The sequence below is a fragment of the Leucoraja erinacea genome, chromosome 2 (genome assembly GCF_028641065.1).
Source record: "Leucoraja erinacea ecotype New England chromosome 2, Leri_hhj_1, whole genome shotgun sequence".
NCBI classification, from domain to species: Eukaryota; Metazoa; Chordata; class Chondrichthyes; order Rajiformes; family Rajidae; genus Leucoraja; species Leucoraja erinaceus.
In genome coordinates this window covers 108,893,560-108,906,558 of record NC_073378.1, presented here as the reverse complement: position 1 = coordinate 108,906,558, position 12,999 = coordinate 108,893,560, and the positions used below count along the sequence as shown (strand labels likewise).

The following is a 12,999-nucleotide window of genomic DNA, read 5'->3' as shown; positions in this document are numbered from 1 at the left end:
GGAAAACCACACTTCAGTGAGGTGCGTCAGATGATATATAGATACATAGATACATAGACAATAGGTGCAGGAGTAGGCCATTCGGCCCTTTGAGCCAGCAACGCCATTCAATGTGATCATATAACCATATAACCATATAACAATTACAGCACGGAAACAGCCATGGCTGATCATCCACAATCAGTACCCCATTCTTGCCTTCTCCCCATATCCCTTGATTCTGCTAGCCCTAAGAGCTCTATCCAACTCTTTTGAATGCATCCAGTGAATCTGCCTCCACTGCCTTCTGAGGCAGAGAATTCCACAAATTCACAACTCTCTGTGTGAAAATGTTTTTTCTCATCTCAGTTCTAAATGGCCCACCCCTTATTCTTAAACTGTGGCCCCTGGTTCTGGACTCATGTTTGCAGGCTGTCAGAAGGGACCCAACTCTCTGTTGATCCTAAAAAATACAGGTTACAGGGGCTGAATTGTTAAACGTCATCTTCATATCGATCCAGGCACAAATCGAGGATTTTCCAGTCAATTACTTCAAAGGCAGAGGCAAGTTCTGATGAAGGGTCTTTGACCTGAAATGTTAACTCTGTTTCCCTTTCCACAGATGCTACCTGACCTGCATAGTGTTTCTTGCATTTTCTGTTTTCATTTCAGATTTTTAGCATCTGTCCTTTGGGAGTTTTTATAAGGCAAATTGTTTGTAAACAGTTATGTAAACTTTTTTCTTGTAATGTCATCATTGAGAAAGAATAGGTGTTTTAGATTTTAGTCTGAAAATTTTAGTCTCAACCCAAAAAATCACCTATTCCTTTTCTCCGGAGATGCTGCCTGACCCGCTGAGTTACTCCAGCTTTTTGTGTCTATCTACAGTGTAAATCAACAGTTCCTTCCTCCACATGTTTAGATTTAATCTCTGGAGGACATGGATAGGCAATGTTTCAGGTTGTATCTTCCCTCCAGCACTTTGTGTTCTACACAATATTCTAGCACCTGCGATTTCTTGAGTCTAAGTGCTTAGATTTGCATGCCTTAATTTACTTATTCTGGGGATAATGAAGTCATAAGAGTGCTGGCGTGTATTGTCCATCCACAGTCACACTGAACTGAGGACAGTTAAGAGTTGTAGCATTTTGAGGTCTGGACTCAATGAATACCATTGTTTTCCTGAGAAGCATTAGTAAGCTCCATGCATTTTAATGATCACCACAGTTGTTATAGATTAAAATTTTATTTTAATATTCCTGATTTACTTAAGCATGTAAATCTAAATTCTCCAGCTGCCTGCGTTTCTGGATCTATTATGCTGACCTCTGTATACTAGTCTGGCAACTTAATCACTGGGATACTGTATCCCTCTGACTTCTCATAAGTGCAAGGTGCTGTTGACCATTGCGCCCCAACAGACAAATACACACATTCACATAGCAATCTATACATTTCAGATCAACCTGGAGTATTTGCCCAGCTTCTATTTCATTCCAAAAATATATAGCTGCCATGAAGAAACTAAAATCTGTCAGAATGTTTTCATACAGATGTCTTTGGACTTGAAAGCAATATCTAGAATATTGAAGTTGTGCGGACATCTACTTCAAACGTGGTTGATATCATTCATCAGAAACTTGATAATGAAGACCAACAGTGCCATATAGTCATCAGATGTGTCATTAAACATGTCACCAGCACACTGAAGGATGATTGTTGGTGAATATCCCAATCTGGACATGTCCTTTTGCATGCATCTGCCAGTAGCATGTAGCATGCAGCCACAAGACTTGGAATTGGGGAAGGCTAAAAGCTAGAGTGCATTCTTTCCCTCATTAATTCTAAAGAGGAGGAAGAGAAAAATGATGAAGAGTATGATAAGAGTACAATGCACAATCTGGTCTCTCTTCATGCCTCCCCATGCCGTTAGCACAACGTAATGCTGAAAATGGGCTCCAATGCTGAACCAATGCAGCAACTGGACCCACTCACCAATAGCCATAGCACCACCCCACACTCTAGTGCCTGTTAATTTAAGACTTCCCACTCAACACCAATCAAGGTGGAAGATAATGTGCCACTCAGCAACCGACAATATTATAATGGCAAAGGAGGCTGGAAGAGCGGCAATTCCATCTCTCGATAAATAAGAGCCTTTGGTTTAGTTTATCTTTTTTTATGTATAGAACCATTTCTCCTTTTTTCTTCCTTAATTTCTTTGTATTCGTTGCTGAATTATAAAACAATCACTCCTCAGACCTATTTTTATTTTGGCAATAATATGTGCCTCTTCCTTTAATCTAAATTCTCTTTTATCTTTGATGTGGCAAGAGATGAAGAGTTAGGATAATGAGCAAGTATTCAATCTAGCACAGTGTGACTAATAGGGTGATCTATGTTGGGGTCATAGCCATTCATCTTATTTATAGACAATTTAGATGAGATTGTGAGCTTGGTTTATCACTGGCAAAGGATGAGCATTGTCAGCAGTGTCGATTGAAGCACTAAATTAGAAGAAGGCATTGATTAAATGAATGGGCCAAATACTTGTAAACGCACTGCAATGTGGGCAAATGCGAGGTCATCCACATTGAGTTTAAAATGAAAAAATAAGTGCTTTTTAAATGATGTGGTGGGAAGCATTGAAGGTCTTGTGAGATTATAGATTTTAGTTGAGTTCATAAAACATTTCCGAAAGATAGCATGTAAATTTACCAAAGTAACACCAAGATTCTTGGGGTAAGGTTGCACAGTTAGATTATACAAGTGGAGTAATATTCTCAGGAATTTAGAAGGGGCAACTTGGACTAAAATGTTAAGATATTATGGGTAATGAAATTTATTGGATAATGAAAGAAGATTTACATTAACTGGCTGTTTAGTCTCGAACTTAGGGCACAGTTTATAGATTGTAGCCAGACCTTTCAAACGGGGAAATATTTTGTGTCTCATATGTCTCATAATTTTATATATGTCTATCAGGTTGCCCCACAACCTTGAATGCTCCAGAGAAAGTAATCTAAATTTGTCTAACCATTTGACAAGATTTCATGTGTACACTGCTCTGAAAGGTTAGTTCACATGTGATCCAAGGAGAGATAGCTGAATGGATAAAAAAATTGATTTCATGGAAGGTAGCAGAGGGTAATTGTGGAAGGTTGCTTTTCAGACTGGGGGCCTGTGACTAGTGATGTGCCTTAGAGTTTGGTACTGGGCCCATTGCTGGTTATCATCTGTATCAATGATTTGGATGAGAACATTCAAGGCATGATTAGCAAGTTTGCAGATGACACAAAAGTGGGTGGTATTGGAGATAGTGAAGATGGTCGTCAAAAATTGTAGCAGTATCTTGATCAGTTAGGCAGGTGGGCTGAGGAATGATTGTTGGAATTTAATACAGAGAAATGAAAGATGTTGCATTTTGGGAGGTCTAAGAAGCGCAGCACCTACACAGTGCATGGCAGGACTTTGGGGGAGTGTAGAGCAGAGGGATCTTGGAGTTCAGGTACATAATTCTTTGAAAGTGGCATCACAGGTAGATAGTGCGGTCAAGAAGGCTTTCAGCACATTGACCATCATCGGTCAGAGTACTTAATATAGAAGATGGGAGGTCATGTTACACGTTATATAAGACTTTGGTGAAGCCACATTTAGAATATTGTGTTCAGTTTTGGTTGCCATGTTATAGGAGAGATGTTGTCATGCTGGAAAGGGTGCAGAGGAGATTTATGAGGATGTGAAGAGTGTTTTATTGTCAAATGTTCCAGATAGAAATGTGAAATTTTTACTTGCAGCAGCACAACAGAATATGTAAGCATGCTGCTAAGACCCGAGGGCCTGAGCTATAGGGGGAAGTTGAGCAGACAAGGACTTTATTCCTTGGAGTGCAGGAGGATGAGGGGTGACGTTATAGAGGTGTACAAGATCATGAGATGAATAGATCAGGTAAATGCAAAGTCTTTTGCCCAGTGTAGGAGAATCAAGAACCAGAGGACATAGGTTTAAGGTGAGGGGGAAAGATTTATTAAGAACCTGAGGCGTAATTTATTTACACAAAGGGTGGTGGGTATATGGAACAAGCAGCTGGAGGAGGTAGTTGAGGCAGGTACCATCATAATGTTTAAGAGACATTTGGACAAGTTCATGGATAGGATAGGTTTAGAGGGATACGGGCCAAGTGCAGGCAGGTGTGACTAGTGTAAATGGGGCATGTTGGTTGGTGTGGGCAGGTTGGGCCGAAGGGCCTGTTCCCACATTGTATGACTCTGTGACTCTTTCCTTGTAGCTTATACTGTGTATTCTAGGCAGCATACTGGTAAATTTCATCTGCACCCTCTCAATAGCCTCCACATCCTTCTTGTTAATGGGGCAACTGGAACTGCACACGAACCCGAAATGTGGTTTCACCAAAATTTTATAAAGCTGCACCAGGATTTTCTGATTCTTGTACTCCACGTCCTGACTGACGGTAAGGATACGATTTGCCTTCTGTATCTACTTACGTTGTCAATTTCAGGGAGCTATGCACTTGGACTCCAAGGTCCCTCTAAACATCAATGTTAAAAATTGTGCCATTACCTATATACTTTCCCCTTACATTTGACTTCCCAAAGTGCAACACCTGACACTTTCTCAGATTAAAATCCATCTGCCATTTAGTTCACCCATTTCTGTAGCTGATCTATATCCACTAGACACTTTGACAGTCTTTCTTACTGTCTGCGACTCCTTCAATTTTGGTGTTGTCTGCGAACTTAAGAACCTGACATAAATTCACAGAACTCCAGAAAGAATGAAACCCTTCCAGCACTATTGTCTTCTATGAGCAAGCCAGGTTCTGAATCCCAACTACGAGGTCACCGTGGATCCCATGCATCTTAATCTTCTGGATCTATGAATCCAACAGTGATGTAATGAAATGTTGAGGAAAAGGTCCAACCGCACTTTGGGAAAAATTAAGTTAAGAATCCATCTGTAGCTCAGGGGTGACTGGAGATAGGACCCCGTGGTGCAGAGCCTGAGCCACGGTGTCCATGAAAATTAGGAAAAGGTGCATGCGGGGGATAGAGAGCAATTCTGGGGAGTGGACCAATCCTGGATGACGCATTCCAATGAAATAGCTGATTAAAATATCACTGTCGAATCTGCTTGTTTTTCAGGCTGTATCTGAACTGTATCCTGAAACCAACATTTCACCAAGTTAATAATGGGGCCAGTGATTTTACTAATTAGATGGAGAAAGGAAAAGAATCCATGAATGTAACAACATTTTAATTTTGGAAAACATACACTTTCATCAGCAGTATAATGTACTTGAAATTATGGAGTTTTCAATTTATACTCCCAACATTCAGTACTTAGCGAATAAGGAAACGAGACACAAAGTTAATTGTTTCCATTATACCTTTATTTAATCTGAATACATAATAATCTTTCACTGACAGCACAGTGGCACTGCAGTACAGTTGTTGCCTTACAGCGCCAGAGACCTGAATTCGATCCTGAACTTGGGTGCTGTCCGTGCGGAGTTTGTAGGTTTTCTCTGTGATCTCAAGAGTTTTCTCTCGGTTTTCTCCCACATTCCAAAGATGTGCGTAGGTTAATTGACTTCTGTAAATTGTCTCTAGTGTGTAGGATAGAACTAGTGCACGGGTAATTGTTGTCCGGCGAGGACTCGCTGGGCCGGAGGACCCGTTTTCATGCTTTATCTTGAAAACTGAATAAGCATTCAGTGATAACACTGTTGGGATTGTAAATCCCATTTCCTCTTCTTTTGGAGGATATCCGGGGATGTTGCAAAATCAGGATATTAAAAAAAGAAAATAAGAGTGATTAATAGCAATTCATTTTCAATTCACATAGTTATTGTTGGAAATCTAGATGAAAAATAAATGTGAATCAGGAAATGGATGGCATCTTTGCATCAAATAAATTCAGATCCCCTTAATCATCATTTTCACATAGAAACAAAAAACGTACAGTATTCCATAATCATCCACCATACCTTCTTTAAATTGTTTATTAAAGAACTAAAACTTTACTGAAGAAAATGCATTTAATACATTCCATCATAGTAATTATTAAAAATTACTACCATTAAACATCTGATTTATCTATTTTAGCCACTTTAACAAACTCCAATCAAATTAAGTATTTCACAATTTCAACTCAAAACTAGGTGGAAGTTAAATACATGTGAACAGTGAACATGTGAACAGAAAAACATTAAACTATGAATTGCAAAGTTGGTGTAATACCTTAAACACTGTAACATTATCTTTTATATATAAACTTAAAAAGTTATCAATGGTTTTGTAGCTTTTCTAATAAAATTAATTATGAATAATGTGAAACATACCTTCTAAAATTACCCAATCATAGGACCAGACGTAATAACACCTCGGCCATAGGAATGATGTCCACCATGAGAGAGGTTTCCAGGGATGTTGCAAAATCCAGATGTAAGAAAAACAAATGTAAATGACTGATTAATACCAATGCATTCCCACTCTTGTACACATACCAATTGAGGCACAGAGACAAACAGTGCGAGTCAGGAAATAGATGTTGCCATCTGCTTAGGTTCCCTCAAATCATCATTTTAATTACAGAGATAAATACACTTCATCATGTTTACCATTGGCCGTTATTGAAGTACTTGTTTCCAATGTTAAGCAGCAAACTGTTGAAGGAGCTTGATGCATGAAAATTCATGGCCACAGACAGCTGGCAGCTACTAGCTAGGTGTCCTGATCTTTTGTGACTGGATCAAGTGACACATCTCACAAACAATCTCACTACACATTTCAACTGAGAATCTTATTTTTTCTTTCTAATTTGCAGAATACTTTTCTGATGAGCATGGTCTCTGTTCACCCTGTGCCTACCAATGCACACAGTTCTAGGACCAGGGCAAAATTCTTCAGCATCCATCACATCACTCTCATTTAGCGATTTAAAGTGTGTACCAATCATTTGCAGAAAAGTAATACCAGTCTGTGTTCACCAACCAAGAATCAGCCTGTGAGTACTTTATGACGCCTTTATTCAGCGCCTTTGTGTTGGCAGGGGCTGGGTTATTCGCTGATGATTGCTTAAACCTATTTGCAATTTCACAGCAAATGAAATAGACCGTATCTGCATCCAGCAATGAGCTAGACAAGATTCATATTTGGGCAGATAAGTGGCAGTAACATTCATGCCACAAAATACCAGGCAATGTCCATCTCCTTCGAGAGGGAGTTTAACCACCTTGATGTTGAAGCTGTGCAGTTTATTCAATGTTGATATATATATATATATATATATAGGATGACATTTTATTCATGAAGGAATGAAGTTTCCTTGCCTGTTTATGTTAATAAAAAGAAAAGTCACAATATTGAGATCACAAAGCAAAAAAAAAATCAGAAAATAGATGGCATCTACAGGTAATTACAGATTCCACAAATCATCACTGTGTATTCCATTAACATCAATACAGTCCTTTTTAATGTGATTGCTGTTGAAATGTTTCAACGGAACAAGAAAAATGCCATTTTAAACTGCTTTGTAAAAGATGTTCATGAAATTAATGCCTTGCTGGGTTAACAGTTGATTGTTTCTTCTCTAAATCAAGAGCTGGGATAGAGGAATTTGTTCTTCAAGCAAAGATTAAACAGACAGCACCTGTCCTCTAGCGTTTAGAAGAAGAAACAATGTGACTGAAAAGTACATAGAAACATAGAAATAGAAACATAGAAATTAGGTGCAGGAGTAGGCCATTCGGCCCTTCGAGCCTGCACCGCCATTCAATATGATCATGGCTGATCATCCAACTCAGTATCCCGTACCTGCCTTCTCGCCATACCCTCTGATCCCCTTAGCCACAAGGGCCACATCTAACTCCCTCTTAAATATAGCCAATGAACTGGCCTCGACTACCCTCTGTGGCAGAGAGTTCCAGAGATTCACCACTCTCTGTGTAAAAAAAGTTCTTCTCATCTCGGTTTTAAAGGATTTCCCCCTTATCCTTAAGCTGTGACCCCTTGTCCTGGGGGAAGAGTTGATTCCCTCAGAATTCTGTTTCCTTTAGTTGGCTTTCATCAGGCCTTTTGTAACTTGAAAGTGAACTCCAGATCCATTTTGACTTCAAAATGATACAAAGTGCTGGAGTAACTCAGCAGGTTAGGCACAGCTGACCGACATGCTGAGTTACTCCAGCACTTTGTATTTTTTAGTGTATTAACCAGCATCGGTAGTTCCTTGTTTCATTCTCCCTTCTGACTACTTTGGGAGATGTCGTGTGTGCTCCTTTTAAATATGCAAATCATCTATCAATGAGGACCCCAAACTCAGAGGAATCAAGAGGGGGAGATGATTTAGATGCAGCTCTCAAATATTTGGTAAGTTCAAAAACATGGCAATTGTATGTTTTAATTTCACTGTTTGTACAAATTATTTGTAGAAAAATGGGTTAATAACAGAAGCACAAGAAAATGCAGACTAAAATCTTGAGAAAAAAAGATTATTATAGAACTGATCCAAATGATATCCTTCCATTCTTGAGTAGAAAATAAAGTGCTGGAGGAACTCAGTGGGCCAGGCTGCATTTGTGGAGGGAAATGGACAGACGGGCTGGGACTAAATAGTCCAGTCTGACTAAATATTGTTTTCCTATTTCCTTCACAGATGCTGCTACTCCTTCTCAGTTCCTCCAACACTGGTTTTGGCTCGAAGGGCCAAATGGCCTATTCCTGCACCTATTGTCTATTGCTTAAGAATGGAAGCACATTAGTGGATCAGATCTATAATATATAGATAAAAGTTAGTTTGATCATTAGACCACATCTATTCTGCATGAAAAAAAGTTTGTTTCCTCACATCATCCTGGTATCCTTTACATAAAGCTTTATTTTTTTTGCCCCCTTTTCTTGAACCATCCACTTATGGGAATAACCTCTCAATCTACCCTTTCAGAACCTTTTATTATCAAATCTTTTTCAGCCATTTTTGTTTCAATGAGAACGATCCTAGCTACTTCAGCCTGACCTCAGTCCATATTTTTGGTACAACCACGGTTGATTCTCTCATATGTTGATGATGTCTGGTTTTGGCTTTGAGCTTTTACTATGCTACAAAAAATAGATCCTGTATTTACTATACTAAAAACAGAAAATGTTGGAAACTCTCTACATGTCAGGCAGAATCTGTAAGAAAAAAGAAACTGTTTCACATCTGAAACTCTGTCAGAAAAGGGAAAAGATGCATTTATACTGCTGAGGCCTGCAGTTTGAAGGGTATCAGAGAATCTAAATACAAACATTCCCGGAAAACGTTTTGTACAGGACCTGTGAGCATGTTAACTTATTCCATGCCATGCCAGCTTCAGTGACCCATGTCCAGTGCTGACCTCCAGTGCTGTCTGTGGGGAATTTGCATTTTCTGTGACTGCATGAGTTGCCTCCAGGTACTCTGGAGTCCTCCCAACCCCCTCACAAATGTGTAGGTTGGTGGATTAATTGGTCACCTAAATTGTCCCTAGTGTGTAAATGATGATATAATTGGGAGGGTGAAGTAGATAGGATTGTGAGAAGAATAGTCAGGGTATGGTTAGTGTAAAATGGATACTTGATGGTCTGCATTGGCTAAGTGAGCTGAAGGGCCTGTTTCCATGCTAATCCTGCTATTCTTGACATTGCCAATTTTGAATTCATTTTTCTGAGTCTAAAACTTATCAATGCAGGGAATGTAAAGAAAGCATACTATGGAATGTAAGAACTGAAGAACAAAAATAAATTCTCTATAGCCAATAACTGCATTTCTACATAAATATGCAAGATTGCAGATGTGTGTATCAATGCAATATTTTATCAATTGAATTATAAGGAGAGGCTAGGTAGGCTGGGTCTTTTTCTGACCGAACATAGGATGCTGAGGGCGCTTTATATAGAAGTTGGCAGGTCATGTTGCAGTTGTATAAGATGTTGGTGAAGCCGCATTTAGAGTATTGTGTTCAGTTCTGGGCACCATGTTATAGGAAAGACTAGACTAAGTGGGACATGTTGGGTCCCAGCTTCACACGGGAGGGCTGGTACCCCAAACCAATATTCCACCTCTCCACCAAGTCCAATATACACACACACACACTGACTCACACAAACATACACACACTCTCTCACACTCACATACACACACCCTCCACCTCACTCACACACATACTCACACAGACACACATACACTCACACACACTCACACATACACACTCACACACACACACTCACTCACACATAGGCACACGCAGACTCACACGCCATATATATGACAGTAAACTTTCTTGAATCTACTCACACGGCTGAGCGTGGCCTCTCCACTGTGAGGCTTCCGCAGTCAGCGACACTTCTGCAATCAGCGTGACCTCTGCACTTACCGGAAATTACGCAATCAGCGCGACCTCTGCACTCACCGGAAATTACGCAATCAACGCGACCTGTCCACTGTCACGAAATGAGCTGGACTTTTGGATTAAACACAGTCGGAGCTAATAAAGCATTTATTCCTTCCAAACACAGTCGGACCTAATAAAACATTTATTACTTCCAAATACAGTCGGACCTAATAAGCATTTATTCCTTCCAAACACAGTCGGACCTAATAAAGCATTTATTCCTTCCAAACACAGTCAGAGCTAATAAAGCATTACAGTTTCAAGCACAGGCAGGGCAGCAGGCAAATCAACTCATGGCATTGTCATTAAGGGCTAACAAATCATTTATTGCAAGTACATTGCAGACAGACAGTTCAGTTGATTCACAGCTTAGAATGACAGTCATGGCTTCTCCCTTGCGATCTTGCAGAGTGACTGACTCACGTCCAGGCATCCGGGGTTTTATAGTCCTGAACCCCCAGAAGGGGCATTACCTTCATCGCTGTCATTGACAGGCAAGAGAACCAATTAGTTGAACTCAAGGTTTTTTAAACACTCATAACTTTTTTATTTTTCATCGATGGGAAAATTCCTTGGGGCTGGCTCAGCGGAGGAGGACTGTGAGTAAGATGGCCAAAAACCACAGCGATACAGGGTAGCGTTTTTCTACAGCGCTGACAGGAAGTAGTCAAGATGGGACTTTGAATTATAAAGATGTGTCAAGCTGAAAAGGGTACAGAGATGATTTACGAGGATGTTGCCAGGACTAGAGGATCTGAGCTATATGGAGAGATTGCGTAGGCTAGGATCTACTCATTGGAGCACAGGAGAATGAGAGGTGATCTTATAGAAGTGTATAAAATCATGAGAGGAATAGATTAAGTAGATGCACAGAGTCTCTTGCCCAGAGTAGTTGAATCAAGGACCAGAGGACATAGGTTTAAGGTGAAGGGGAAAAACTTTAATAGGAATCCGAGGGGTAACCTTTTCATACAAAGGGTGGCCGTGCATGGAACAAGCTGCCAGGAGAGGTAGTTGAGGCTGGGACTATCCCAGTGTTTAAGAAACAGTCAGACAGGTACAGGGATCGGACAGGTTTGGAGAGATTATGGACCAAACGCAGGCAAGTGGGACTAGTGTAGCTGGGACATGTTGGCCGGTGTGGGCAAGTTGGGCCGAAGGGCCTGTTTCCACACTGTATCACTCTGGTTGCATTAACTCATGAGGGGCACTGATAGGGTGAGTGGCGTCGTGGCGATGACGTGGCTGGTAGGGCTTGTCGTTCTTCTAGCGCCCGGCAGCGATGGTTGGAGCGCAGGGAGCGCGAGCTGCTGCCGCCCCCGGGGATCCAGGGCCACTTTGCTGCGCTGCGATGCGGTGCAGACCACTGGGTTAAATGTATGAAGGATTCAGTGTGCAGCAATCTGGTCCTGATCACCACTGTGCATCGCCAGCCAGCACCACTATACTGCAAACGGTATCATTCGACCAACAGTTGATTCTGATGATGAAACGTTAACTCTGATTCTGCCCGGTACTCGTTGCCTGAGCGGCTCAGTGTCTCCAGCACATATACTCTTGTTTTTGTCATTTTATGTTGCTGGCTTCGCTCAGTAACTGGTATTTTAACCCAGAGCTTCTCAGTGTTTCCAGCATTTGCTCTTTTTTTTGTCATTTTATGGTGCTGGCTTCGCTCAGTAACTGGTATTTTAAGATGACACGTAAAGGATAACACGTCAATGAAGGATGGGCTCGCCCGTTACAGCAGATGTGATTCTGATAGTTACATTATTTTAGCATCCATTACAATTACATTACAGTAAAAAAAGTATTATGAGACACAACGACAGCCATTTGGCCCATCGAGTCTATGATGTTTCCTCGTGGTGTAATCCCAAAAGTCCCAAATAAACTTTTTAAAATCCCAAATAAACGTTTTCTAATTATGTTTCCAACAACCCAGCAAGTGGTAAATTCTACACCACTATAAGTTTTTTTTTGTATTCACAATGTATTTTTAACCTGAAACTTTATATTTGTGTGCCAGCAGAATATGTTAGCAGGCCAACTTCTCTCTATTACCCCCCCCCCCCCTCCTCCCCTTCGACCAGACGTGGTCGTATTAACTTATTTTAGATCTGCAAAAGTTTACTCTAATGTGAATGCCACCTCCTCCAGACTTATTTCCCCCTTAAAACCCCTGCAACCTATCCGATACATATTTTGAGAATGATTGCAACAGTAAAACTATCATATATGGTACAGCTCACCAAAAGAATAAGAAGTGAAAAATCAAATGTTTTGTTTGTAAATGTAGAAACGATCCAAGAGTTATTATTTGTAGTTAACTTTATAAGTTATGAAAAACACTTAACATTACACTATGTTTTCATCTAATATAATATAACTATGTCATTAAATCGTCCAGTGCATTCGTTGCAATAACAATTTGCATCAAAATAGCAGTAAAAATAGAAAATAGATGTTAAATGTTCTAACAAAGCAAAACTTTTCACTTTTAACAGTAGGACCGTTGTTAAACTTTCAGCAGAATTACAATATCAATAAGAAATCCAAGTTCAAAATCATTAAAAATTATCTTAGATTTGATA

At 40.1% G+C, this 12,999-nt stretch overlaps 1 non-coding gene across 1 annotated transcript; it reads right to left on the bottom strand.

Moving 5' to 3' along the window:
* Window positions 1-5,874: 5,874 nt before the first annotated feature.
* Window positions 5,875-5,943, bottom strand: LOC129716486 (small nucleolar RNA SNORD123). The gene has a single exon (XR_008726646.1). It is a non-coding gene; the product is annotated as a small nucleolar RNA SNORD123 (small nucleolar RNA).
* Between the last annotated feature and the right edge of the window lie 7,056 nt (window positions 5,944-12,999).